A 26,998-nucleotide genomic window follows, 5' to 3' on the forward strand; every position below is an offset into this window, starting at 1 on the left:
CCACGAACATTGTGTGAGGCATTTCTTCCGCCGTTCATGACACATTGTGACATTGTTCAGCTGTCTTTAGCACTCATTTGTGGTACATAAATCTGGTTGGACTGAATTAAGTTCAGGTAAAAGACCCTATCTGTAGTGGTAAGACACATTAATTTACTGGCATATTTTTCCCAATAAAATTTGTAGCTCTCACCAAAAAAAAGGGAGTTATATGTTAAGAACATTAGGGCAGATCCTGAAATGAATTTAAATTCAGTGACAATTTTGTTACTTTCTCAATTACCTTTTGCAGATGCATTTAATAGATGCTCTGCAACTGCACATCTGATACATGGAGACCATTAGTGCATGTTCAAATTTAACCAGAATTATTATAATTTAATGGTTTTCAGTGAACCTCCTCTAACTGAGTTTGAGGAGCTGCCCACTGTAAACTTTGCCAATTAATTTATCTGACATTTGGTTCTTACTGATCTGAACTTGCTGAGGCTGAGAGATTCACTGCTGATGGCATAGATTGTGATGGACAATCTACCAAAGAGAAGAAATAGTTAATGATGTCCATTGCAATCAAGGAGAAAATAGTTCACATATCAGAACTCCACTGATGTTTTAGTTCTTTGACAATTAAGGCAATTACTGTAAAAATTCAGTTCAGCTTTAGTGTTATAGGTAAGGAGATTCTCCTCACAGGTAACAGTGTCAAGGCAGCTGTTTCATGCATGTTCAGCTGCACAGTCTGGTCCAGGTGAGTTAATGATAGCAGCTTACAATAAATAGTTTGGGCTACCAAGATTAATACATGTGACTTTTGGGTAAAATTTTGTTTGTCAGCCTCACTGATAAAAAAATTCACTGGATTATGGTATCTTTTGATAAACCTTTAAGAAGTATTAGACTTACATCCAGGATGAATGCTGGCTGTCAGGCTGGAGTACAATAGGTTTTTTAATAGAGTCACTTAAAAGGTTTCAATGCTCATGCAGGCCTTGACCTGGTGAGCACTAGTCAATCACAATACATATTCGTATACAGTGCCACTTAAATGTTTTTAGGTTATCAGTATCCACTTTTGTTCTCAGCCTTATTAATTTAATATTATTAATAATTCTAATATAATGATTATCATATTGTTGAGAATGATGTTATTAATAATATCAACATAATTCAACCTATGAAATTCAGAAGCGTGTTCAGGACAATAGGCACCTATCCCATTATGAACCGTAAAACAAACTTTCAGCAAAATAATAAGCACCACTGAACAAAAATACCTACAACTGCCTAAATGCTTACCATCACCCAGGGTCTGCCATAGCTGGGGAGCCCCTTTTCCTAGCAAGGACTTAGAAATCCCCTCCTGGGAAAGGTCTCCAAGCCAACCTTGAAAAAGTTTTTATAAGCTCAAATTTACAATTCAAAATGACTTCATTTCATTTTTAGGACAGAAACTCCTGGGTTTGATGGCATACTTCCCCTGCCAGCCAGGGCCATGGCTTGGCCAGAGCCAAGACCTTGGCTGGGAGGTTTTCCCTAACATATCTTAAAAACAAACCTCTATTAATATCTACTGAAAAAGTTTCTTAACATAAATAACTTATGAATGTTCAAAGGAATGCACACAATTAATATTAAATAATATGTTATGGCTGGATCCCTGTGTGTGCCAGGCATTGAGCTTAAAGCTCAGTAAGAATACACACTTAAGAGACAAGGTGACAGATTTTAATTTCAATTTTGTCAGATGTTACTAAATTTTGCAAATGCATCATCAGTATACTTAACAACATCCCTCTCTGGAATCTGTAGTGACAAGATCTCACACCAATTCCAAAAAGGCAGCCTTAAAAACCTTTAGCTTATTTCTAAGTGGGTAAATATTAAAACTAGTTAGCAGAATGAAACACCAGAATCTTCAGAAGTTATTCCCATGCATAGTTAAATGCTGCAAGATAATTTCACGTTTAATAAATTAGATTTTCATTAGAGTTGTGTAGGTCATAATCAAATCTAGGTAGTTTTTGTTAATTCAAACTTTATACCAATACCAAAGAAGACTTGGCAAATGTCAATAGTAGCTAACAACTCAAAGACATGGTCCTTAAATTCCATAATGGCAGGCATTTCAAAATTTAGCTGAGCAAGCTGTTGGTTGTTGCTGTGTGTTTCTAATGCTGGAAACTTCCTGGCTATGAATTTTATTGTAATCACTTGCCTTGCCATGTCCGATTATCAATTCTTTGGAAGACCTCACCAAAGGAGCCTTCCTCAATGTGTCCCCAACTCAGTAAATAATTCCAGGCCCACCCTGCGCATCAGGCACCTGCACCACCACAGGTGAGCAGGCCACAGCAGGCTGGGAAGGCACCACCTGCAGCTCCCACAGCTTGGCTATGCCCCACTCCCCTGTCCCAGCATGGGACTGGCTTCTTGGGCGCTCCCAGGATGGTGGCTCTCAGCGCAGACATGGTTGGTTCAGAGCTCTGTGCTGGGCTCCAGCTGTAGACAGTGTTTGCTAGGCAATTTGACTCACTGCCTGCTCAGGGGTGGCTCTTGGTGGCACATGGCTCCACTCCAGGGTGACTCTTGGTGGCAGGCGGCTCCACTCTGCTGGTCCCTGGGGCTGCCCGCAGCCGGCAGGGTCTCCCAGCCCCTCGGGCACTGACAGCGGTGCTGGCTGCCTCAGTGTTCTCTAGGCTTCCCAAGCCCTGACTGTGGGCACGGCAGAATGCGGTGTTCCACGGTTCTGGGTGCCAGCAACCTCCCGCCAGCACTTCAGGGTTTGGGCACATGTAGCTCCACATCAGCACTTCCACTGCTCGGTGCCGCTTCATTTCCAGGTTCCACCAGCACGCCAAAGCTGCAGATGGGTGTATCAAGCAGTGGCTGGGGTACCCAATCCGCCTCAGGCAGGGACATGCCGAGCAGATTGATGGTGACATGGGGTGTAAAACAAGGCTCATATGGCTCCAGCGGCCACATCACAGGTGAGCTTGGGCATGGTGCCTGCATGCTTGATGCCAATGGTAGCAGTTGGGCAGTCACAGCCTGGGCGAACCCGTGCCCGATGCAGATGTTGCTGATAGCGGCACTGGTGGGAGAGCTTCAGCGGCATAGAAGGCAGAGCCACAGGGAGACAGAGCTTGGATAACAGTAGCTTCCCCCTCGGCTTCGGGCCCTTCCTCTCTGCCAGCACACCCAAGATGGCATTCACTCCTGCCGCCATTCCACCCCTGCTGGATGTTCCGGCAGGCAGTGCCTGCAGCACCTCCGCTGCGGCTCCCATCTGTTTTAAGGTGTCCAGCACCAGCCAACAGGCTGTTAAAAAGTCTTTATCAGTTGTGTCTACTCCATGGCTCACGACAGCAAGGCTTGTAGAGCCTGTTCATATATGTATCTTATCCTCTGTCCACATAAAAAGAGGGTCCATACCTGTACAACAGCATTTTCTTCAGTAGAAACTTGTCCCCATGTCCCCAGCAGCTTTTTCTGTTTACACGGTCTGGACCTTTGCTGCTGCTGGCAGCTCTCCCTGGCTGCCCTCCTCTGCCAGGCTTCCATCTCCACTGCCATCCCCACGGCCTGGCTATTACTGATCATGTCAGGATCACCACTTGGTGCAGTAGAGATGGACACATGACACGACACTCGAGGTTCACATGACAACTTTGATTGAGTGCAGTTCCCTTTATGTATTTTTCAAAAGCCCACACAAGTTATCCCTGATAGGCTGAATTTAGTGGCCACTCGGCTTACTGGCCAATAGCTGTCTTCATTCCCATCGGCCTAAATTGGCTCCTAACGGCCTAGACTGGTCAAGTTATATAATTAGGGTTATCTATAACTGTGAGGCCTCCAGGCCAACTGCTAGCCACCACAATGAGACAAATATATTTATTTAAAGATAGTGTCAAGTCTAACACAAGTTGAACTTTGTTAACACAGTAGTAAGTCATGACTATTATTCTATTGATATATACTTCCAATTTACATCCTTAAAATCCTTTTAAAAACACATAAATGCATAATTTAAAATTGATCATAATAATGTTGCCATATAGATTAATGAATTTTTACTTTGCTTTCAACTAACATTTTTCTACATGTAAAGCTACGTGCTTGACAAATCACAGGCAAAATAATGTCAGTCACTACTGAAATTTTTTTCCCACATAAAAGTAAAACATTTTATGCTTTGCTGACAATATATGCATGCATACCAGTAGTAATTCCACTGTACCTCTGTAGTAAACCCCCTAAGTTTGAGAAAAGCACCATGGAGAATATGAACAATAGGAATACTGAAACAGCAAAAGAAAATTCCTGTTTCCCTGACCTCCGCCCCATAACCTATCTCTGTAACCTCATAAGGCCATGTTACTTTAACCCTTACTATTGGTCAATTATGGATACCCCTAAACCCTTACCATTGGTTAAGTTTGGATTCTATCCAACCCTATAAAAGAAGCATACTGTACCCCATTAGTTAGAAGAAGAAGAGCAGAGACCCTTCACGGACCTCCCCAAATAAAGCCATCTTCGTGGAACAGCCTGCGCCTTCTCCTTCTCCTCCCTCTCCATCTGCTGCAGCCTCAAGCCCGGGACACCACAATCTAGCAAGCAAAGCTGAAATCCTGAGAGCTTGCTAATCACTATAGAGCTGATAATCACCATGCTTGCTGGATGGTAGCCCCATGGTGATTCAGCCTGAGCTAAGCCTGGCTCTCGGGCACCCAGTCCCCACTCGGGGACTGAGTTCCTGAGCCGTATATTGCTCTGCTTTATAATAGGGCCAAATCGGAGGCTTTATTATACCTCCAGCTCAGCCAAACTCAGGATACTCAGACCATTAATCTGTAACTATTAGAGCTATTACTGACTGCAACCCTGAACACAAAAGAGTTCAGGCTGCTCAATTAAGGACAGGAGGAATGCATCATAACTGCTGACATTCTGGAACACATTCCACGAAATAACAAAAAAAATTCACCCATTTCACAGAATAATAGACAAGTCTTACCTGGAGATTTTATTTTTATCTTCTCCCATAAAATCTCTACAAGTGACCTGGCCCAAACTTCTATCAAACATCTATCAAATGCACAGCCCTAGATTAGGTTGTCCAGGGTCCTTCCAAGTTTTTAATACTCTTGGCAAGGGAGATTCCACCATTTCTCTGGGAAAGCTATTCATATGATTAACTCTTAATTAATCTTCTTACACTGTTTTTTTTTCTTTTTTATTTGCACGATATCCCCTAGAGCCCACTGCCTTTTCTGTCATTGTAGAAACCCTTGTAAATACAGTATTTTTCTCTGAATCTACCTGGCACAGGAAGACCAATCATCTCTCCCCTCTCAGTAACCTCCAAACCTCCAATCATGTTATGCTGGCCTATGAAGTGCTGAGTAGAATAAGCACATGCCTTAATCCACTGATGATTGGACTTCCTAATGCAGTCCATGGCACTGTTTGCCTTCTTTATGCCGTATTATACTACTAGTTCATATTAGGTTTGCTGTCCCCTAGAACCCACAAGTGCTTTGCAGCAGAGCTATACCTCAGCCAGTGTGTTCCTAGCCTGTTCTGCTACTTAAGCCTATTCCTTTCCAGATGCAGTTCCTATTTATTTTTGTTAAAATTCATGCAATTCTTGTTGGTCCAATTTTTTAGCCTCTTAAGGTTTCTCAGAATGAATGGTTCCTCTCCCTTCCTAGACATCTCCTCTCCTCCCACTTTGAAGTCATCTGCAAACTCAGGGATGGTTCAGTCCTATCATTAAAGTATTTACAAATAGCACTATGAGACCCAGCATCAATTTTCAAGGAACTCCACTCCAAGGACCACTAATAGTTTGACTTTGAGCCACTAACATCACATTGCCCTTTGATCTCTAGAGACACCTTTCACAGTCCATATATCTAAATTGCATGTTACCAACTTGTCTACAGGAATAACAGGGACAAACATGTCAAGTGCCTTTTTAAAGTCAAGGTACAGAGCATCTATAACTCTTCTTTCATCTACAGAATAAGTGGTTTCATCACAGAAAGCATCATGTTGGTAAAGCACAATTCACCCTTGGTAAATCTGAGCTGGGTTTTCCCCACCATTTTCTTTCTTGCCTTTCACATTCTTGGAAAAAACTTCCATAAACACTTGTTCTACAACTTCCCCCAAAAATGTAGTGAGACCGACAGCTCTGTATTTTCCCAAATTTTCATTTCTGTAGATGGGTATAATATTTGACTTTCCAGTCACTTAAGCCTTCAATGACCTCTCAAATAAGAAAGATGGTGGACAAATTCAGATGCATCCCACCAAATCCTGTTCATGTGAATGGGTCCAACTGCTACAGCTGGATCTTAATTCAGTCTTACTCAAACAGTGTTTTGCTTCTTCTTGGCATAGAAGCTTGGGACCTGAACTTTCCCATGCAGACCAAGGCAAAGAGAAAATGGAATTACTTCTACCTTTACTGTGCTGTCCATAATTAAGCAGACCTGTGCAGCAGCAGACCTACATTTTCCTTAACCTTATGTTTGGTACTAGCATACCAACAGGAGTTTTTTTTGTTACTCTTGCCACCTGTTACTAACATACCTACAGGAGTTTTTTTGGGTACTCTTTGAACTGGCAGCTGAACTTCTTCCATCCTAAACATATTTCTGGACGACTGAGCGCTTTGAAAGTCTGTCCCATTTTCCAAGGGATAAACAACTTCTCCAAAAATACAAAAAGGATATTCAAGAGATTAAAAGACAGGATTTTTTTTCCCCATTAAAAATGAATATTCAAATCTAAATGTTTAAAAGGTAAAGAATACACAAAATAAACTTACAGTGTACCAAATATTCTATATTGTATTTCTAAATATTTTCAAGATTTTAGATTCAAACTGACTCTACCAATACTCCTAAATCAGTTACAAACTCAGAACATTATGAAATGAAACATTGTTTCAGAGAGAAATCTGAAAGTTAAGGACGAAAAGTGAAAAAATATACCAAAATATCTATTAAACAAAGAACTGCTAACAACTTGCTTCTGATGATCAGCTTCTTTTAGGAGTACTACTGAAAAGGAAGATCTTACAAAGTAGTACAACTTACTCTACATTTTCTGTGCTCTGAAATTTTATATTTAGATTTGAAATCAAATGTGCATGTAACAGGTAAAATTTATATCAAAAGATCATTTTCTCAAAGACCAATCTGTAAAAGAATAATGTATTGTTGTTAAGACCTGGCTTTGCGTAACTTTTTGTTTGTTTTTGGTTTGTTTTCTAATTCCTTAAGGATTGATAAAAAAATAAGATTCACATTAAGTTTGCCCATGCTGCAGAGTACCTTGAAACTTTGCAATGAGGAAAGAATCTCACAACATTTATTCTAAGTTTCTTCAAACTCTCACATGTTTTCGTGCTTAATTTTTCCTTTATATTTATTTCTTAATTTGAAGTTAAACAGACATGAACACCACTTCTATGTAGCAAACATGACTTGGATCTCAGTGCATTTCTCTTGTGGTTTAACTCAAGTTAGCACCTAAGTATACCACACAGCCACTCACACACTCCACCTCCCTTGCCAGTGGGATGGGAATGAGAATCAGGAAAAGAGTTGAGATAAGGACAATTAAATAATGAGAGTAAAATAAGAATAATTGTTTTTATAATGATAACAACAATAACAACTGATATAACTAAAAAGAGAGAGAAAAATGAAGGCCAAGGAGAAAAGCCACATGATGTACGGTGGCTCACCACTTGCCCCGCCTGTATCCCAACAGCAGTCAGCAGCTCTCAGCCAACTGCCCCTCAGTTTATAAACTGGGCATGAAATCCCATGGTAGGAAATATCCCTTTGGCCAGTTTGGGTCAGCTGTCCTGGCTGTGATCCCTCTCAGCTTCTTGTGCACCTGCAAAGCCTTTGGCTTAGGGTAAGCACTACTTAGCAACAACCAAAACATCAGTGTGTTGTCAACATTATTCTCATACTGAATCCAAACAACAGCGCTGCAACAGCTACTAAGAAGAAAATTAACTCTGTCCCCATCCAAAACAAAAACCATGTAATGATTTCAACAAAGGTAGGAAACAAAAAATACAACGGTAAAAAAATCATTAATATACCACAAAATACTAAGCAAGTCCTTAAAATCTCATATAAAATGGAATGGAGAACTTCAAAAGTTACATAAATGTATGTGGAACTCAATGTTTCACATGCACAAAATTCTTAGAAAGTCAGCAACTTGCAAAGATCCAAAATTATTTGAAACTAATATAAGTCAGGGCACATATGTTCATGGGCATTAGGAAGATATTTGATTATGCAACACATAAGGACCCAAAAAAGTAAAACCATAGCGCTAACATGAAATTCAGCTTTAACAGTGAATTAATATACTAAGATCAGGCTCTGAAGTGCCAAAGAGCTATAAACAAACAGTCACTGGCTGAAAACATAGACCTTGGCCCTATGCCTATCTAACTGGGTTATCTCTCAGCCTTTGGTACTGTTACACACACATACTAAGGAGATTACAACATATTTTTCATAATTGCCTGTTAAGTATCACTTTTTCTAAGAAATTAGTTCACAATATATAGTTAAAGCATTTTTCATAATTGAAGAGTAACCATCCGCTTTCAGTTGTAGCCATTTGCTTTACTTAAGAGCAACTTGTAGCCATTTGCTTTACTTAAGAGCAACCACCAATCCTGTTGCACACTTGTACAGACACAAATCTTTGCAAACACACTTGAACTGAGTACAGAGGAAAATGCATTTACATATAATGATAATATAAAGCAAGCTGTATTCTAAATTTCAAAACAAAATGGGAAAGATGCTCACTGCAGTATTTTAGTGGATGGAAAAGCAGTTTGGCATGAAGGCTGCCATGTATATTTCCTACATAAGAAAGTAATTTCAATTAATAAAGCCAATTTTTTTCATGTGTATTCCTGAAGTTATCTAAATGCGGATATATGATTTTTAAGCCAAAATGGATATTGATATTCTTCCATGTAAGATTGGCTATCATAATTTATTAGCATGACTTGATATCTGCAGTTTTTGCACATATGCCCTCTGTGTCACAGAAACATTCCTGAGAACCATTCAACTGTGAAAAACAAACAAAATGTCTGCAATTCCTATATATTTAAGCCTGTGGCAAGATGCCAGTCCTAAACATTCCCTGTGGTAAAATGGCACCACTATAGCTCCATTTATGTAAGTTATCTTATATATCTTGCAATAATTTACACGCAGATCAGCATATTTAAAGCACTATCTGCTGCTATATCAGTTCTCCTAAATAGGATATTTCAAAGGTACAACTTCAGGGATAGAGGGGGAGTGGTTGCCTAATTTTTTTTTCCTTTAAGCTTTTGAATTTTGAGACTTTCTGAAAGGCCCAGGTGCTATTTCACACAGGTTTCCACCTAAAATCCAGGAGTCCTTAATATAAACAACTAACTTCATATTTAAAGGGCTGGCAATCTTCTTCCAACCATGAAAATTCAGACCAGCCTATGAAAATTCAGACCAGCCATAGATTAAAGTCAGACGGCTCTTTTTCCATCCTGTGTGTCCAGCTCTAAATTTAGACACACAGCAATATTCCTCCTGCTAACCTCTTCAGCTGCAAAAATAATAAAGACAATTTACACCTCACATGTGTTTCCTGAACTCATCTTCACTTGCAGAAGCAGGGGGGAAAAAAAGAATCATTATAAAGATACAGAACTCATCTCTTAAAAATAAAGTCAACTTTTCCCCAAACACCAACTAGCTCTCTTTGTAAAACTTCCAACATCCAGTCACTCCCCAGTCCCTATTCTCTTACAGCTCCTTTTACAGCAGGACTTCCTAAAGTTTCCTACATGAAACATGAAATAGACCACTTGTGCTGGTTTTGGCTGGGGTAGAGTTAATTTTTTTTTCTTTTCAGCTGGAATGGGGCTGTGTTTCAGATTTGCGCTGAGCACAGAGTTGATAATATAGAGATGTTCTTTTTATTGCTGAGTAGGACTTACACAGACCCAAGGCCTTTTCTTACTGCTATGCTGGTAAGGAGACTGAGGGTGCATCAGGAATTGGGATGGGATACAGACAGGACAGGTGACTACAACTGACCAAGGGGATATTCCAGACCATATGACATAATGCTCAGGATATACAATGTGGTGGAAGAAGGAGGAAAGGAAGAACATTTGCAGCGATGCCATTTTTCTTTCCAAGTCACTGTCACACTTGATGTGGCCCTGTTCTCCAGTCGAAGGCTGAACACCTGCCTGTCCATGGGAAGTGGCGAATGAAGAATGCCTTGTTTTCGTTTTCTTGTGATTCTTTTGATTTCCCACTTAAACTGTCTTTATTTCAGTCCATAGGTTTTCTAGCTTTTACTCTTCCAACTCACTCTAATTCCACTGGTGAGGACATGAGCAAGCAGTTGTGTGTGCTAAGCTCACAGCTGGGGTTAAACCACAACACCAGTCCTCATGGAAAAGTACAATTATAGGACAGTTACATGTTTCCAAATAGCAAATTAAGACATTCTTTTTGATTCTGTACTATGTCTCAGTTCTACTGATTTCTGTCAGGCTAACAAATCAGGACTACCAGAAGAACAGCACAAAGGCTGCATAATTTTTTACTCTCAGATGGATAAAGAATCAATGGAGAAGATCCACAAAGAGAAAATGTGGTAGCAGTAGTGAACATCAGTTGTTAAGTTGCTAGGACTCCCAACCATGGGCCTTTAAAAGAACCAAATCATGACAAGCTTGTGTGCTCCAAGCTTAGAGTAATATCTTATAAAATATCCCAGCTACAGGAAAAGATCATGAGTTTACAACTCAGCTCATAGTAAAGATAAATATCAGCATTTAATAAAAAACAATGCATGTGGCAATCATTGTTCAACACAGAGCTTTTTCTTAAAAAAAAAAAAAGTAAAGCTTTTTCCTATAACATTTGTATTTCTACGTTATTTCCACAACAAGCATTACAGAAGTACTGAGTACTTCTTTAGTCATTGTGGTAGTATGAAAACTCAACTTTAACTTCCCCAAAAAACTTTTCATTTTCAAATTCAACCTTTACTAGGTGAACTTCTACATTAAACATAACTGAATTTTTATATAGAATAGCAAAGTTCAAGCTAGACAACCACAACAGCTGTATTTTTACCCTACTATTTACCTCCAAACTAATGGTGCAATTATTACTCATGATTTTTATTAATACTACATCTTCCAAAACAAAATCCTCTGAAGTGATCAGCACCAAAGTTGTTTTTTTAAACAAAATATTTGAACTAATTTACTTAATAGAATAATTATATATGGCTATTCTGACAAGACTACCACTGAAAAAAATAGCGTTAATGTAGTACTATATCTCATTTGTATAAATTGCAACAGCTTTGCAGTAAAGTCTGCTAACATCTAATCCCTTTAATAACAACTGACACACAGTTTTCTATCTTCTGACTCACAAGAAAACATTCCCAAAACTTGCAAATGGTGAGGCTCTTCATCTTTCTTTTCAGACCTTAAATGAATATTCAGACCAAATATTCTTAGTAAATACTACTAAGCCTTTCAACTCAAAAACAAAACTACAAACACACCGAAAATTCTCAGCAACCTGTTTGCAACTTTGATTTCTAGTAAATTCAAAAAGACATTTCATCACACTATCACAGATGACTGATTCAAATATTTTGCATATACTGTACATCTGAGCATGGCAGATAAGGGGTTTTAACATTAAAAGGAATTGATACTGATGGGTTTATCTTTTTTTGATTAGCAATACCTACAAAAATAGTTTACTGACAGCACACCCAGTTTTATGAGCTGTAAACAGAAAAGGAGGAAGTGTGCTGTGTGGAAGAGAAAGAATTTCTTCTAAAGAAGTCCTGAAGTCAGTATTCTAGCATAAATGCTATTTAAAAAAGAAGGAATTTTTCCTGATAAAAACCATGGTTTGAACTGCTAGATCACTTGAATGCAGACAATGACATGAGTTAAATTCTTTTTCTTCTTTTACACTACTTTTCATTCCTTCTCTTGATTTTGCAGGCTTGACCCTGTATCTCTTTTTTTTTTTTTTTCCCCGCAATGATCTGTATTAGTCATGATGGTATATTAGCTGTAAACTTCCCACAGGTCACGATTCAATGACAATGAATTCTGTGCTGCTATGCAGCAAGTGATACTTTCAGTGGAACATTTAAAGAAGCTGGTAAATAATACATACAGTTTATGAAAATACAGACACCTTCTAAAGAATATCTGCAACAATAATCACATTCTGTTGTCTCTAAACTGTTGTCCCCAAATTACCAAGTAACTGTTCTCTGCATACATCAGACTGCAAACAAACTTGAAAACTTGAAGTAATGGCCTTAGACTGCATGAGGTGAAAACTGAGTTTGACTAGAAATCTTTTCAAGCTAAACTAGGTAAGAAGAACACAGATTTTTGTGAGAAAACCAAAATGGGAGAAGAAGCATCTTCTGGGTTAAAGATATAGAGCTCAGTTTTGGCACTCCAGGTCTATTCAGAAAACTTAAATCTTGGACTTTAAAAAAAACCCCAAAAAACATTAGAATGGCTGGCATTCCTGCAGAAACATCTCTGGCTCAAATTAATACTGGGACAGCACTTAAGGACAAAGTCTTCCCATTCTACACAGTAAAACATGTTCTTCTGTGTGAAACTAAGGACAAGTAAGTATTTGAGCCATGAACAGGAACATCTCTTAATTATCCTTTGTTCACACAAAACTCAGACATGAAAACAGCAGCTGCAATTCTATGTCAGTACACCAAGTTAAGCAGTTCACAATCAGTACTTCCCCTTACTCCCAGTGTCCCCAAAGGCTTTAAGTTGACTCAGAAAAATAAATCAAAGAGCTTGTAAATAGCAAAATTTCCCATCCACTGAATATATTTTCAGCACCAATATTGCAAACTGAATTCTATTTTCTAAGGACTTGTTATTTTAAAGTACTTCAGAGATATTTGCTCTCATCTATTTATGAAAGACCATCCAACAGACTTGTGAGCAAATTACTCTAGAGAAAGAAAGGAAAAGAAAAGGAGATCCAACATGGGAGTATTACCTGCTATCTGAAGGGATTTAAGAAATTATACAGATGGGTGATATTTGCACCCAGAGCTCAATCACTTAAAAACTATGTCCATCCATATGCATTCACTAAGTTCCAGCTGGTGACAAGAACCCCACAAAGAAATCTTAAAAACGCAAAAAAAATACTGTTTTAGATCTAATTTTCTTATATCCTACAAAACGCTGATGCTTCACTATTAATATGAACTATGACATTAGATTGGAAGATGCTGAAAGAAATTCTAGACTACTAATTATCTACCTGCTGACAGACAACAGAAAATAGAAATTTTCAGTTCCTGGAAGCTACAAAATAAAGCTCAAAATTCTAACTAGTAAATTAGATAAAAGAATATAAGCAGACATACAGGATGCTAACTGAGTAGCTGAAACCCAGTGGATAAACAGATAATGAGGAACAGAAGTGGTTTTTGTGGCAAAGTTATGTAACAAGAAACAACTGCGCATGACCTAAGAGAAGTTCAAAGCAAAGTCATTACAACATTGGGGGCACCCAGTGACTACGAGAACCAGAGACCCCTCTGGACGAGCCTCTAAGATCATAAAAGAACTTCCAGTAGGAGGCAGATGCATGCAAATTAGTTCTAGGAAAAGTGATGTTTATGTATTACCTAGGAAGTATGCTGTAATGAATATGTATGATCACGATGGAATAAATACCCCGTTGTAAAGTTTCATGTCACACATTCAGAGGAAAAATCCTCCGAATGTGTCCAGACCTGCAATAACGAATGCCTGCTTTCTAATACCTCAAATTGTGTTAGAAGTCCATTCTTAGCCAACTTCAGTATCAATGCAGCTTTTTATCATTAAATATATTTGGGGGAACTGCATTTTGTTGCAACAGGCAGGATCTGACTAGAAGTCACAGCATTTCTCTAACTTGTCTTATAAATTTGGTGCAAGACAACAAAAGAGTCACCGATCTCTGTATAAAGAGAAGCACTCATGTACTCCTATTAATTAATCACACACAGGGAATCAGTGCTTAACTAGGAAAAAATGTAAAAATTTTAGAAGGAGAAAATCAAAATAGAAATTTCAGAATTTCTTTATTTTCATACTACCTGTACTACTTTTAAAAATATTTTTTAATGTTTATTAAATTTTTAAATGTTCAAAACAAATGTCCACAGATTGCACATTAAAATAAAAATCTACATACAAAATTCAAACCATTTTCAGTATGGACAGGTCTCTACTTTTCTTTTACTCTAATTTTCTTGCATCACTCCATGAACATATTATAATGGTGATGTTACACTTGCATATATATTTAAGCAACTCCATTTTCCATTTATGTAAATCCAGTTGCTTTTTTCTCCTTCAGCTTTCAAGAGCTACACATTCAATTAAGATGCTACAAAAAAAATCTTTTACTGCAGTAAATATATAACAAAGGTATTCTTAAAATAAACAAGTGTCAGTTGCAGGCCAAGACAAGAGAAAAGAGTAAAACAATTTAATTATTGGAAGTTTTCTTCATATTTTGTGGCAATTAACGCACACATATATAGCTGCATTGTGTCCAATTCTATGTCATTTATAAAAGCAGATGTGAAACTGACTGTTGCAAACTGCCTTAAGATGAAAATTTATAGATTCAGATATGTCTAAGTACCTCTGCTACATGCCACTTTTATTCACTCTTTTCAAAAGAAAATGGGAAAGAATTCTTTACCATGTAATAACTATTTTTGCCATGTGTTGCGCACATGTATTCTATTTCCAGCACACTACCACCAAGCACATGAGATCAGATTATTTTTGCCAGCGGGTTTTCTCTGCCAACGATATAAATGTCTAAGCAGGCTCAGTTCCCTCACCAGTGAAGAAATCAGGTGCCACAGGCACTTAGTACTCCAGAAAAAAGGCATTACTTCACTCATACAATGCACTGTGACAATCTGCCTCAGAAAACTGTGAAGAAAACTAGCATCCTTTCCTCACAAATCAACATGACAAATACCCGCAGATGTGAAATGAGCATTTCAGATGGAAGTGACTACTTGATTTGACTTAATATCTATGGAACAGATTTGGACCTTAGACACTGCAGTGAAAAGTCAAATACTCAGAAGTACATAATGGAAATAAAGAGGAGCTAAGTTCCCATGTAAGAACAAATGCATTTACCAGAACCTTGCCAAATTTATCTTATCAATTTAGTATGATCAGGGCTAATCAATAATCTGTAACTTCCGGTTAAAATGACTTTCACATGGTTTTAGTCCCTTTAAAACCACAAAGTATTAAACCATTGTATATGGATCACAGATAAGTGAGTTTAAGATCTGAAAAAAATTGATCCATGAGCATGTCATTGTTCTCTTTTCAACTAAGATTTGAACAGTGAAAATTACATTAACTAAAGTAGTTAGCCTCCACCATAATCATGTCAAAATGGGTCTTGTATCATGAAATCAGAGCATTGTTTAGGCTGAAAAAGACTTCAAGATCATCAAGTCCAATCATTTACCTTGCCCATGTCCCTAAGTACCATATCTACACATCTTTTAAGTATCTCCAGGGATCTTGCTGGACTCAGCCAATCATTCAACAGCTCTACTAACCTGTTACAATCATCATCAAACCATGAACAACATGCTATTACAAAAAGACAGAATTCTACCTAACACAGTCCTCTTGTGTTTTCCAGGCAATTATATAAAACTCTATTTCAAAATATAAAAAGTTGTCTTGGAAATCTAAAAATGTATTTATTACAGAAAGTGCAAGTAATTTGAAAAGATAAAGTTCCTGGATTGTCTTAATGCCAGTTATGATATTAACCCAGCTCTCAAGAGATCTGATAAAAAGGAAAAAAAAGTGAAAAATTAAATGTTTTGTATCTTAAATATAGACAACTTTTTCTCTATTCCAAGATTTGAAATGAAGGGCTTAAAGCAAAACCACATTGCTGATGAAAGTCTACTAAGAAAGACAGTCAAACAATATTTTGTGATTCAGGAATATATTTCAAATACATAATCCAGTGTCTAATATTCTAAGGTGCTACAATTTCAGACTCCAAGAAAAAAAATGCAATATGTGAAGCAGTGAGAATAACAATACCCACAAATCATCTCAGAATTTCTCTAACTGCTAACCATGAAGGGCTAGAAGTACAGAAATAATCTTTTTCCAAAACCCGTGTTTCTACCAGAAGAGTGCTAATGGTACTTTTAGATTAAAAATAGCTAAAGAGCACCTCCCTAAATACTAAGTTCTTAATTAAGAATTCACCACTGTATTCTGAAAATAGAATGGAGAAAAAGAATAACCCTCTTGGGCTGTAACACCTGTCAGAACAGGCTTAAAGTGACTTCAAGCATCCCTCTAGCAAAACTAAAATGAGTACAGTAGCATGATAGCAATGTTGGTATTCATAACCATACAGGACGTTTTTGGAACTAACCCAGCTAATGTCTCCAGATTTCATTTTTCATGTGATACAAATCCATAGTTTTCTACTGCTTGACTCTGGATAGCAGGTAAGCCCACATTCAGTTGCTTTCCCATTACACAGCAGGATGGAGAAATGAAAAGAATGGCAAAAGCAGTGGGGAGGGAGAGGGGGACCTACCTTGCAGGTTGAGATAAAGGCAGTTTAATAAGCACAAGGGGAAAAAAGAAATAAACAAATTAGGCAAAAGCAGCCATTCCCCACCAGCAGACCAATGTCTCTCCAGTCCTGAACAAGGTCTACTTTGGAAAAACAACTACCCAATTTTACTGCTGAGTATGATCTCGTATGTTACGGACTACCCTCTGCTCTGCTCACTTCACATCATCTGTGCCAGCTGTGCCCCGCCCCAGCCTCCTGCTTACCCTCAGCTGACTGACTGGCACAGTGAGAAGCATAGGGGACCTTGATGTCATGCATTCAGTGACAACTATGAAACACTGGCATCTTTTCAACACTGTTCTGGTCACCAATCTATAACACAGCACCATATGGACTGCTGTGTGGGAAGTGAACTCTAAACCACACATGCCCAGTACAAGTTTTAAAGATAAGACCACTAGCAATTAATGCATTTGTTAGTACACACATCAACCACAGAGGAAAAACTCATATACTTCAAAATAGCTACAGAGAGATACAGAAATCTGAAAGTTGATATATACAAGGATATCAGAGGACTCATCTGAACTGCCCTGTGACTTCAAAGATCTTAAAGATACCAACAATGACTACACAGTTAGTCCTGTAGGTTTAGATATCAAATCAACAATATTTAATACACCTGCAGGACACCAACTATAGCTTGCTTAAAGATGACAAATTATACCATACTAAGAATTTTTCTGGACAGGAGAATCTCAAGAAGACTTTACTCACTTTCATGGAAACAAAACTGTTCAGATACAGTATCCTGTCCACTAGTCTAACCTATCAAACCAAGGACTTCAGCAGCACTGAATCCCACAGTCTTCTCTTTGATCCACACACAAACATCAGAAGCGGTCTTGTGATAGTTATGCAGGTTTCCAGTTAAGTCTTTCTTTAAGATGGTCAAGTTCATCTACACATCTCTAACATGTAAGCAATTACAGGAATTTCTTACATGGTGTCATGTATGCCAATAGTCTTCTAATTACATGCTTCAATGATACAGGATAAAAAAGGAGGGTAAAAAAAAAAGTGTGATGCATGTGAGTACTTATTCATGAAATTCAATACGACTCCCAAGCAGTCCTAAGCAGTTCCACAAGGACTGTATTCCAAAAGTCAATCCTAACTATAACAACTATATGAAATATAGGAATTCATTAACTCATGCAACCTAAGAAATATGGGTTTGGATAAACCTTACAGAAAAAGTACAGAACAACTTTTTAAAGTCAAAAATGAAAGGCACTGCACTTGCAGCACATACATACTAAAGATACATTCCCAAGCAGCCAAAACTGCAACAAGCCAGTGACATCACCAAAGACATCAGAGGAGCAAACCCTTGAGAAGCATCTTTAAAAAAAAACACAAACAAAGGAAAGTATTTTCTGATTATTCTCAAAATATTTACATAAAATATCCAGAAAGCACAGCCTCTTTATAAGAGCAAATGGGAAAACAAGTTGTCCAACCATCTAGGGACACTGCACAGCACAGTTTTCCCAATATAAAATCTTCCGCATCATCTGGTATCTTTTCAATTTTAATTTAGTCTGTTCTGGTATATCCACTCCAGAAAATATTTCACTGTTTGAAAACTCATTATAGCATTATAAGTAAGATCTGTATGTGTGTTTCTGTGTTCTAGGTAGTCAGGTGAGGTACTCCAGTGAGGTACCTTTCATTGCTTCATAATCATCAAGATGTCACCAAGTCACTACAAATTTCTACTCTGGAAACTTCTTTATTATTTCTGTAACAATCCAAAAGATCTAGAGCATTGCACCAATTTCAAGCATCTCCAGAAACTTTTGAAGTTCTCCAGCTGTTCGGGATGATACTTGATTTACCTATTTGTAAGCTATATGGTTATACTTATTTTCATTCATTAAATGACTTTCAGTCATTTGGTTATTAAAGTCTTAGCTCTAAAGTTAGACTCAAATCCTCAATTTACTATTATAAAAAGCAAGCTTCACCTCCAAAATTTTTACTCAACATAATATAAACAAGGTGTAGGAAGGCAATCCAAAAACGGCCAACTGTTTCTTTCAGACATTTGTCTCCCTAGGTTTTCTGTACAGCTACCTAGAGGATATCCTGAGCATGATTCTGATTGCCATAGACAGAGTCCAATCAAATAAACTTCTCTTATCATCAGTATATTTATTTGTAACTACTTCACCAGACATAACAAATTACTTTGTACCAAATATTTCAATTTGACAATTTTAGGCATTCAATTTGATCATTTTTTCCCATGCTTTTATAATTTTTCATAGCTTTAGGAAAATCACTCCCTTTCTTGTTACCCTCCTCTGGAAAAAGAACTAACCAAATACCACTACCTCAGTAATAGATCTTTTACCTAGAACTTAATATTTTAAGGATTTTAGGTGGCTTTCACTGGAAAAAATATTTCCATAAAATACACACATTAATTGTGTGTGTTTGCTGTAATGGACTAAAAGCCAGGGCAATTTGTTAAAATACTAAAACAGAATTTTTTAAAAATATATTTTTAAATCAGCAGGTAAAACACCATGGACTCCAACAGCCAAAGATACACTTTAATCCTGCTTGTATACTTCCCAGAACACATTAAGCCAGCTGAATGATACCAAATATAGTATAGCCTTCTGTTGCTCAAAATGAGTCCTAAAAACAGATATCCATCACACAAAATAATCTCACATTTCCAGTGACTGAAGTAGGTGCTGTGTTTCCACATAACTGTATTGCAGAGTCCAGCGTTTGGTAAATATTATACCAGTAAAGCAGTAGCTTGATCAATCAAATTAGGTAACTCTACAAAATGTTGATTCAGTTTGGCAAAGCTCACCATACAACCAGAGAACCAAATCAGACAGATTTGGATCTTTTTAGTCAATTTTAAGTAATAGCATGGATCTCAAGTTCAAGATGGCTTCAATCCTATTGACGAAGGAAAAAGAATGCTTGTATCACTGGAATAAATAAACTTTTACAGTTCCATTTTTTATCAGATGTCACAAGCCACAGAAGAGAAGGAATGGTCAGATGTTGTTTCACCATATTGAAAAAGCAAATCTCAAAATTGCATCAATCAAGGAAAAATACTGCTGAAAAGATGACTCTAGCTAGAGCTCACAATTTATCTTTCACTAATGGCCTGATCTTAATTTTTTTTTTTTTTATTTGTATGCACAAATCATAGTAAGCTATGGTCCACAGCTCATTCAAGACCAAAAAAGGAAGAAAAATGGCATAGAAATATCCACAACTAGCATTACAGCTGAATATATATATATCAAATTGCCAGAAGCTTTTTTTAAAATAAAAAGCTTTATGTTATGGTAATATTAGCTATGAATTAAGTTGTCTTTACTTTCACTAGACCCTTAGAAATCTTTGACACAGGAGACAAGTATACACTGGCTGAAAGTACCTTCAATTCAAACCATCTGTATTCAGTGAAACGATGGAATCCCTTCTCAGACAGAAATACAATATTTTTATAAATTGCTCCTGATACTAAAGGAGTAACTAAACTGAAGTTGTCATTAAAGCACTTCCAAACTGGAAAAGGACACACAATATATTTCACACACAAGTCTTCAGAGCACACAAGGTAGGAAGATTGAGTCATCTAAACAGAAGCCATACACAAGCCTTAAGAAAAAAAATCCTGCCCCTCAAGTAAGGAACAGAAAAGAGAACCAAGTAGTTACAGATTTAGTCTTTCCTGCTGAAGATATTCCACTTTAACTTTTATAGCATACTTATTACACAGCTCTGGTCACTACTCACTCAACTGGAGAAAAATCTTCCTGATTACTTTTATTTTAGACTATTTTTTACACCACTTCCTCTGAGACTTTATATAACTAATCCAACCTCAATTCATAGTTCTTCAAGAATAAAGGTCTTCTCTCAATCTTACTTTGAAAAATCTGGACAATAAAAAAAAATCTGGAAAATAACTGGATGTGTAGGTTAACTTAGGCTCTCTGCCAGTTCCTCTCCTCAGTAAGATAGGGAAGAAAATACAATTAAAAGCTCGTGAATCAAGGGAGATCACTCATTTGCTACCATCATGCCCAAAACAGATTGGACTTAGGAAAGATAAATTTAATTTAGTGGCAATAAAAGGTACACAGTGAGAAACAAAAACAAAACCTTCTCCCCACCATTCTTTCTTCCTTTTTTCCTGGCTTAACTTTGTTATTAACTCCCCCACCCCTCCCTGCCACTGTGCACTGTGCAGAGCAAAAGGGAGGAGGAGTGGGGCTTGCAATTCAACCATAACACTTCATCCCTGCTACTCTTTCCTCCTCAGTCTTTTTTCCTGCTCCAGCACAGAATCTCTCCCACACAATACAGTCTTTCCCAGGACTTCCCACGGGAGACACAGTCCTTCAAGATCTGCTTCAGCATGGTCCTTTCCACAGGGCACAGTCCTTCTCCAGCACTGGTCCCCCATGGGCCACAACCACCAGAGCATCTGGTCCTGTATAGGCTGCTCTCCCACAGGTCACAGCTCTGCCAGGACCCTGCTCCTGACTGGGCTCTTCAGGAGCTGCAGCTTCCGTTAGGGTGTGTCTACCTGCTTCAGCCTGGGGTTCCTCATGGCCTGCAGTGTGGATATCTGCTCCAGATTCGTCCTCCATAAGCTCCAGGATGACAACCTGCTATGACATGGTCTTGTCTTTGGGCTGCAAGGGAATCTCTCCTTTGGCACTTAAGCACCTCCTCCCCTTCCTTGCCTCTGATCTGGGGGTCTGCAGGGCTGTTCCTCTTCCATGTTTTTCTCACTCCTCTCTCATGGCTGCTGCACATGGCTCTTCACAATTTTTAATATATATGTTATCATAGAGATGCCAGCAGCATCTCTTAAAGATTCAGCATCGGGCAGTCACGGGTCTGTTTTGGAACTGGATGCAGCTTGCTCTGTCAAGTACCAGGACAGCTCCTGGACTTTTCTCAGAGAGGCTCATGTGAACTATATATATTAGTTTAAAAGCTGTATTCCCATCTGGAGAATAACTTTCAGAAATCTTAACAAATGGAAACCAAATTCTATCATTTTCTCAAGTAAGGCATTGCATCAACCAATGAGAAGACAGACAAGTGATTCTTAACATAAAATTTCCTAGTTGATTAGATGCTGATTTGAAGACTGCACTGTTGAGTACAGTCTCACCCAATTTCCTATCATATTCTTTGTGCCTGCTTCCTCATCAGGAATGGGTCAGTCTTCTGCAAATCAAAAAAAATGAACCTTGTTAGATTTTCATATTCTTACTGAAAAACCTCCTGGAAAACTCCTCTCTGCATTTTTCAGCTCTGAAAAATCCACTGTCATTCTAATTACTTCTGAAATTTAGTACGTGTTGTCAGGTAGTAGAGGAGCATTTGGAGTTAGATGACTAAGGTACTTCCAAAAGAAAGATATTTAAACCAGTTTTTCTTACTGGGATTTTTTTCTGTATATAGACTAGAGGATCAAACCTCAATCCTAACTGCACTCTCTATTAGCTCAGTTGTTCAACATGCACTCTAGAAAATAATGATGGGAATTAATCATCCAGAAACACGACATCAAAATTAAGAAGCAAAATCATCTACATCGGACAAAGCAAGCCGTAGAACCCAAATGTAACAGATGACTGTGCACACTCACAAGACAGAGCTGCCACATGGCTGACCTGACCAACCTAACGTATTTCATGTCACTGATGTTGATCTAGGAGAAATGCAACTGTTGTTGAGTCTAATTGTCTACAGCGCTTGGCATCTGAACACTGGTGAAAGCTTGGAATGAGAAAGAGGAAAGAACCCAGCTACAGTCTACATCATAAGGCATTTATCTGGGGAAATGAAAGGTACATGCAGCAACAGAAATATTCAGAAGACACTAAAACATCTTCACGTGTGATCTGAATGCTTAAGAGGGAAGAGTGGAGTAATACACAAAATCTTTTCTCAGTTTCTGGTGCAGGAGCTGAAATCTGGAGAACCAAATATGGTCTGGGAAAGTATACACTTCTTCTTGCTTGCATAACAGAGACTGCAAGAAAAAAGGAGATTACGCCCACAATAATGCCTCCCTACTACTCCTGCTAGTTCTATAAAAATAAGAGTAGGTCAAGTATTTGAGAGCTATTATGAAACTCCTCTACTCCTCCATATTAAAACCTCATAAACAAAGAAGGCTGCAAGGATCTGCTCTACCAGGCTTGTCTGCTTCATAAACTTCTGCCAGAAAAACTGCACCAGCTGGAAGTGGCAGCCAGGAATTAAACTCCATATAGCCAATTCAGCTCTGATGGAAACAAAATTTTGATGCAGACAAATTATGCCAACAGGAAAAGCATTTGGGTTGGCTTTACTCATACCACAGATTCAAATGGTGATTTTTTTTTCTGGCACAGAGATTTCTTCTGCTTTTCCAAGAAGGGACTTTATTGGCCGAGCTGCAGTAACTTTTAGGTCAAAATGGTCTAAAGAGCTCAAATACCAAAATTTTTCAAACTGTCTTGAAAGCCTGCTACAAAAACAGCAAAAAGTTAACTGTCTATATTCTGATATCTCTCAACGATTTTTGAACTAAGGTCTCCAAAGAACAGTAAAAATTGTTTCAAAGCTTGCTCTCTTCGTATGCACACATATACAAAGCAAATAACCCATCAACCTCAAAATATCTATCATACAGTCCAGCTCACTTTGAAAAAACAATCCTGAAGAGAGACAGTTCTAAACACTTACCCTCTAAACACAGTCACCACAAAAGTCTCAAGAAGTCACAAGTTAAAACAGAAAGCTCTCCTAACTCTCCCAGGCAAATCAAAATGCAGAAGCAGTGTGTTCCTCTAGTCCTTTTCTCCTAAAGGAGATAGTAGGCTTTTTTTCTGCATGTCAATAGAGAACAGATGGATGCAGGGAAACTGAGAACAACTCACATGTGGATTTTTAAGAGAAATGATCTGTGACTGGACTTGGACAGTAAGAGTTAAGCAACTGTCCTGGTTAAGCAGCTGTACCTGGTTCAGGCACCAAAGGTACTACTCTGAATGGTAAAACAGTAGCAAGGGGATTTATTTATCAGCATGAGCTGTAAATTGAACCAATGGACAATGGGCCAGTAAGTTACTACCTGAAACAAATACATGAAGAATATGGTTTTTTATGCTTTCTTGACCGGACATGAAGAGGGATGGAGGAACATGACATAACCAAGAAAAACAACAATACAAGGAACAGCAAGCAAAAAGGTAGAAGGAAAAGAACATAATCAGAATCTGTTTCTTTAATCACTATAACCATCAACACATAAAACTGTTTAAAAGGAAAGATTATTACTTGATCCCATAGTTTTCAATTGCAAAATATAGCATAATCCCTATTTCACGTCATAAAACATACTGACAAGAGTGGTTGAGATAGGAAAAAACAGAAGAAAGCAGGAGACCTAGAACCATGCAGCAGTCTTCAGCTTCAGCCAAAACATATCCAAATGTAAAATTCTATAATAACTAGAAGTTTTATAAATATTATCTCAGCTTCTATTCAAAGCCTTAAAAAATTGAACAACAAAAGCTTTAAGGTGCAATATTAGCTTGTTCAATTCTCTTCAGACGAAAGCCATTCTCAAATACTCTCTGAAAACTGAAAAAATTGCTCTTAAATAAGTATTTTATTTGTACTTTTTTTTGACCTCATGTAGTTAAAATCAGAAGAAGCCCTAAGACTGTGTCCAGAATAACTCTGATTGAGTAGTGAGGTCGGACCAGATGACATCACTGAAGTCTCTTCAAACCTTATCTACTCTGCAAACACACCAACACAAAATTAGATTTTGAAACAACTTGAGGATACTGCTTCCTCTCTTCCTCGCAGTACTGTATCATCCAACACTGTTACGCAGACTTATCTCTACAAATATTTTGAAGATGAAAAAAGCCTAAAAATTTGCTCACAAAAAGCACCTCAGCAGTATCACTAATATACATATGTCAAAATCATGTTAATAATGAAAAATCAAGCTATTCAAATTGCCTATGTGAATGTAATTTTCCACCTTGTGTGAATACAGCACAGCCCATCATTACTTGATCACAGATGTTTTACACATGGGACATCTGCCTTATTCCATGCATAAGCCTATGCCTTCCTCAAGAATGGAACACTGTCAGGAAATAAAAAGACTCCTTTACAGACTCACCTATTATGGCTGCAGAATGGTGTGAGTACATAGCCTCAGCTTACATAGGCCAGGACTGGTCATACATGTTCACTCCAGAAAGACCAATACTTAACTTATTTGATTTCAGATGTAGAAAGAAAGGAGCCAAGAAGTGACTCCGTGCCAGAGCATTTCTAATGGAAGCACAAGAAGCCCTTACAGACATAATTACTCAAAGACATAGCCTATGCATAATCACAGACACCCTTAACCCCAGACATTCAAGGCTTTGACTTCTGGGCGTCCCTTTTGATCAGTGCTAGAGCATTAATGAGGAGCTTTCTGCACCCAAGGATGTATGAAGTATTAAAAAAGAGACACAAAGAAAAGAGTAGGTAAAGACTCAAAGTGAATTTTTATGCAGAAATGAAAGGATATGATTTCTGGCACATCTCTACATTCTTTTATACAATTCCATTTTGTCCCCCTCCTATTTCACCGTGTGAAAATATCATAATTTGAAATCATACTCAAATCTACATCAATCATCAAAAGAGTTTAAATATTTTAATCATCCACACTGCTACTTTCAGAAAAATGGCTGGATGTCATGTTTTGTGGACTAGGCCTTAGAAGGAAACAAGACACTTGGCTTGTGGCTTTCACAGATATGTGTTGATAGCTAAGGAATGGCAGGATTTAATGATCTTGGACTTCATTTCACACATAAAAGGGAACTACATTCTAGGACAAAGTTTCCCAATATGCGGTCTGTAAAACATCAGATAGTGGTCCAAAAAATAATCATAAAAGTGTATTTTTAAAAACATACATTCCCACACATGTTAGCAAGAAAACATTATTGAGGAAATACAAAAAAATAAAAACATTCCAGGTTTAGCCTAACTAAATAGCACTATAAGGCATAAGAAAATGTGACATTTCACAGGATGATCCTTGCATTTTTTAAGGAAATTAAATGTTCTCGAAGTAACATATTCTCCTTTAACATTTAATTTTGAAAACACTTTCTTCTGTTCTACTGAATTTCCTGAGTTCCCTCCAGAAACTGCCTTCTTACATCCAGTATGTTCCTCTCCTCATCTTACTTCCCTAAGCTGTTAACCTGTTTTTTCCAGATCTCACTATGCTTCCTTTATTCTCATTCTCTTTAGAGACACCCATTAAAGTCACCTACTGAAGCAATCCATCCATCCACTGTGCAATTTTCATCAACAAACTCTGCCTCAAGTATTCTGTTTCATTCTAAATTTCAGTTACCACTGTTAGAACACCATTTATTTCACTTGTTCAGCTACAGGAATCTCCTTTCTTAGGACACTTGTTTCACCCATCACTTTTTTAAAATTAGAGCCACCTAGTTCACACCCCGTCTCTACTCCCCGGGTTAAGATCCCAATATAGCTACCCAGCCTTGGTCTTTCACAATCTTCTTTTCAGGACTAATTTTCCTTCCTAATGTCCTAGTATGTTCTCTGTTGTTATGTCTTAATACATACTCTGAATTGCTTGGCTTTCTAAGCCAGATAAACAAGCAGCAATGAGTATGTTAAATCTTTATCCCAAAACAGCTCGGAAAAGGCAGCTAACAAAGAATACTGGAAGCATACTTGGAGCTCATAAGAACAATAATAGAAGCATACCTGAGATATTCTCCCTTAAAATCAGTATTTCTGCCCTCCTATTTCCAATACACCACTACTACAAAATTCAAGAATGTCAAATAAAAAACATTTTTAAAAAACCCCAACAGCCATGTTTTATTTCAAGCACATAACATTTAACTTGAAACATCATTTGCATGTGTTGCTCTGATGCTTCATTCTTCAACAGTTTAAAAACTAGAGTTTTTTTTCTGAGATGACTAAAACTTAAAACTTCTTGATTTAAAACAAGATACAACCTTTAAATTAAATATGCTGATTAATACACACACATTTAAGCTATTTATATGTATTACTAAGCACTGAATTGATTATTCCCTTTTTTCCAAGACAATTATTTTCACAAGTCTTGTAAG

The 26,998-nt window shown here is 37.7% G+C and overlaps 1 protein-coding gene across 1 annotated transcript in view; it reads right to left on the reverse strand.

The window, feature by feature from the left end:
- AUH (AU RNA binding methylglutaconyl-CoA hydratase) overlaps positions 1-26,998 on the reverse strand; it is a 114,016-nt gene that overhangs the window by 76,575 nt on the left and 10,443 nt on the right. The window lies entirely within an intron of this gene.

This window comes from Molothrus ater, chromosome Z (assembly GCF_012460135.2).
Source record: "Molothrus ater isolate BHLD 08-10-18 breed brown headed cowbird chromosome Z, BPBGC_Mater_1.1, whole genome shotgun sequence".
NCBI classification, from domain to species: Eukaryota; Metazoa; Chordata; class Aves; order Passeriformes; family Icteridae; genus Molothrus; species Molothrus ater.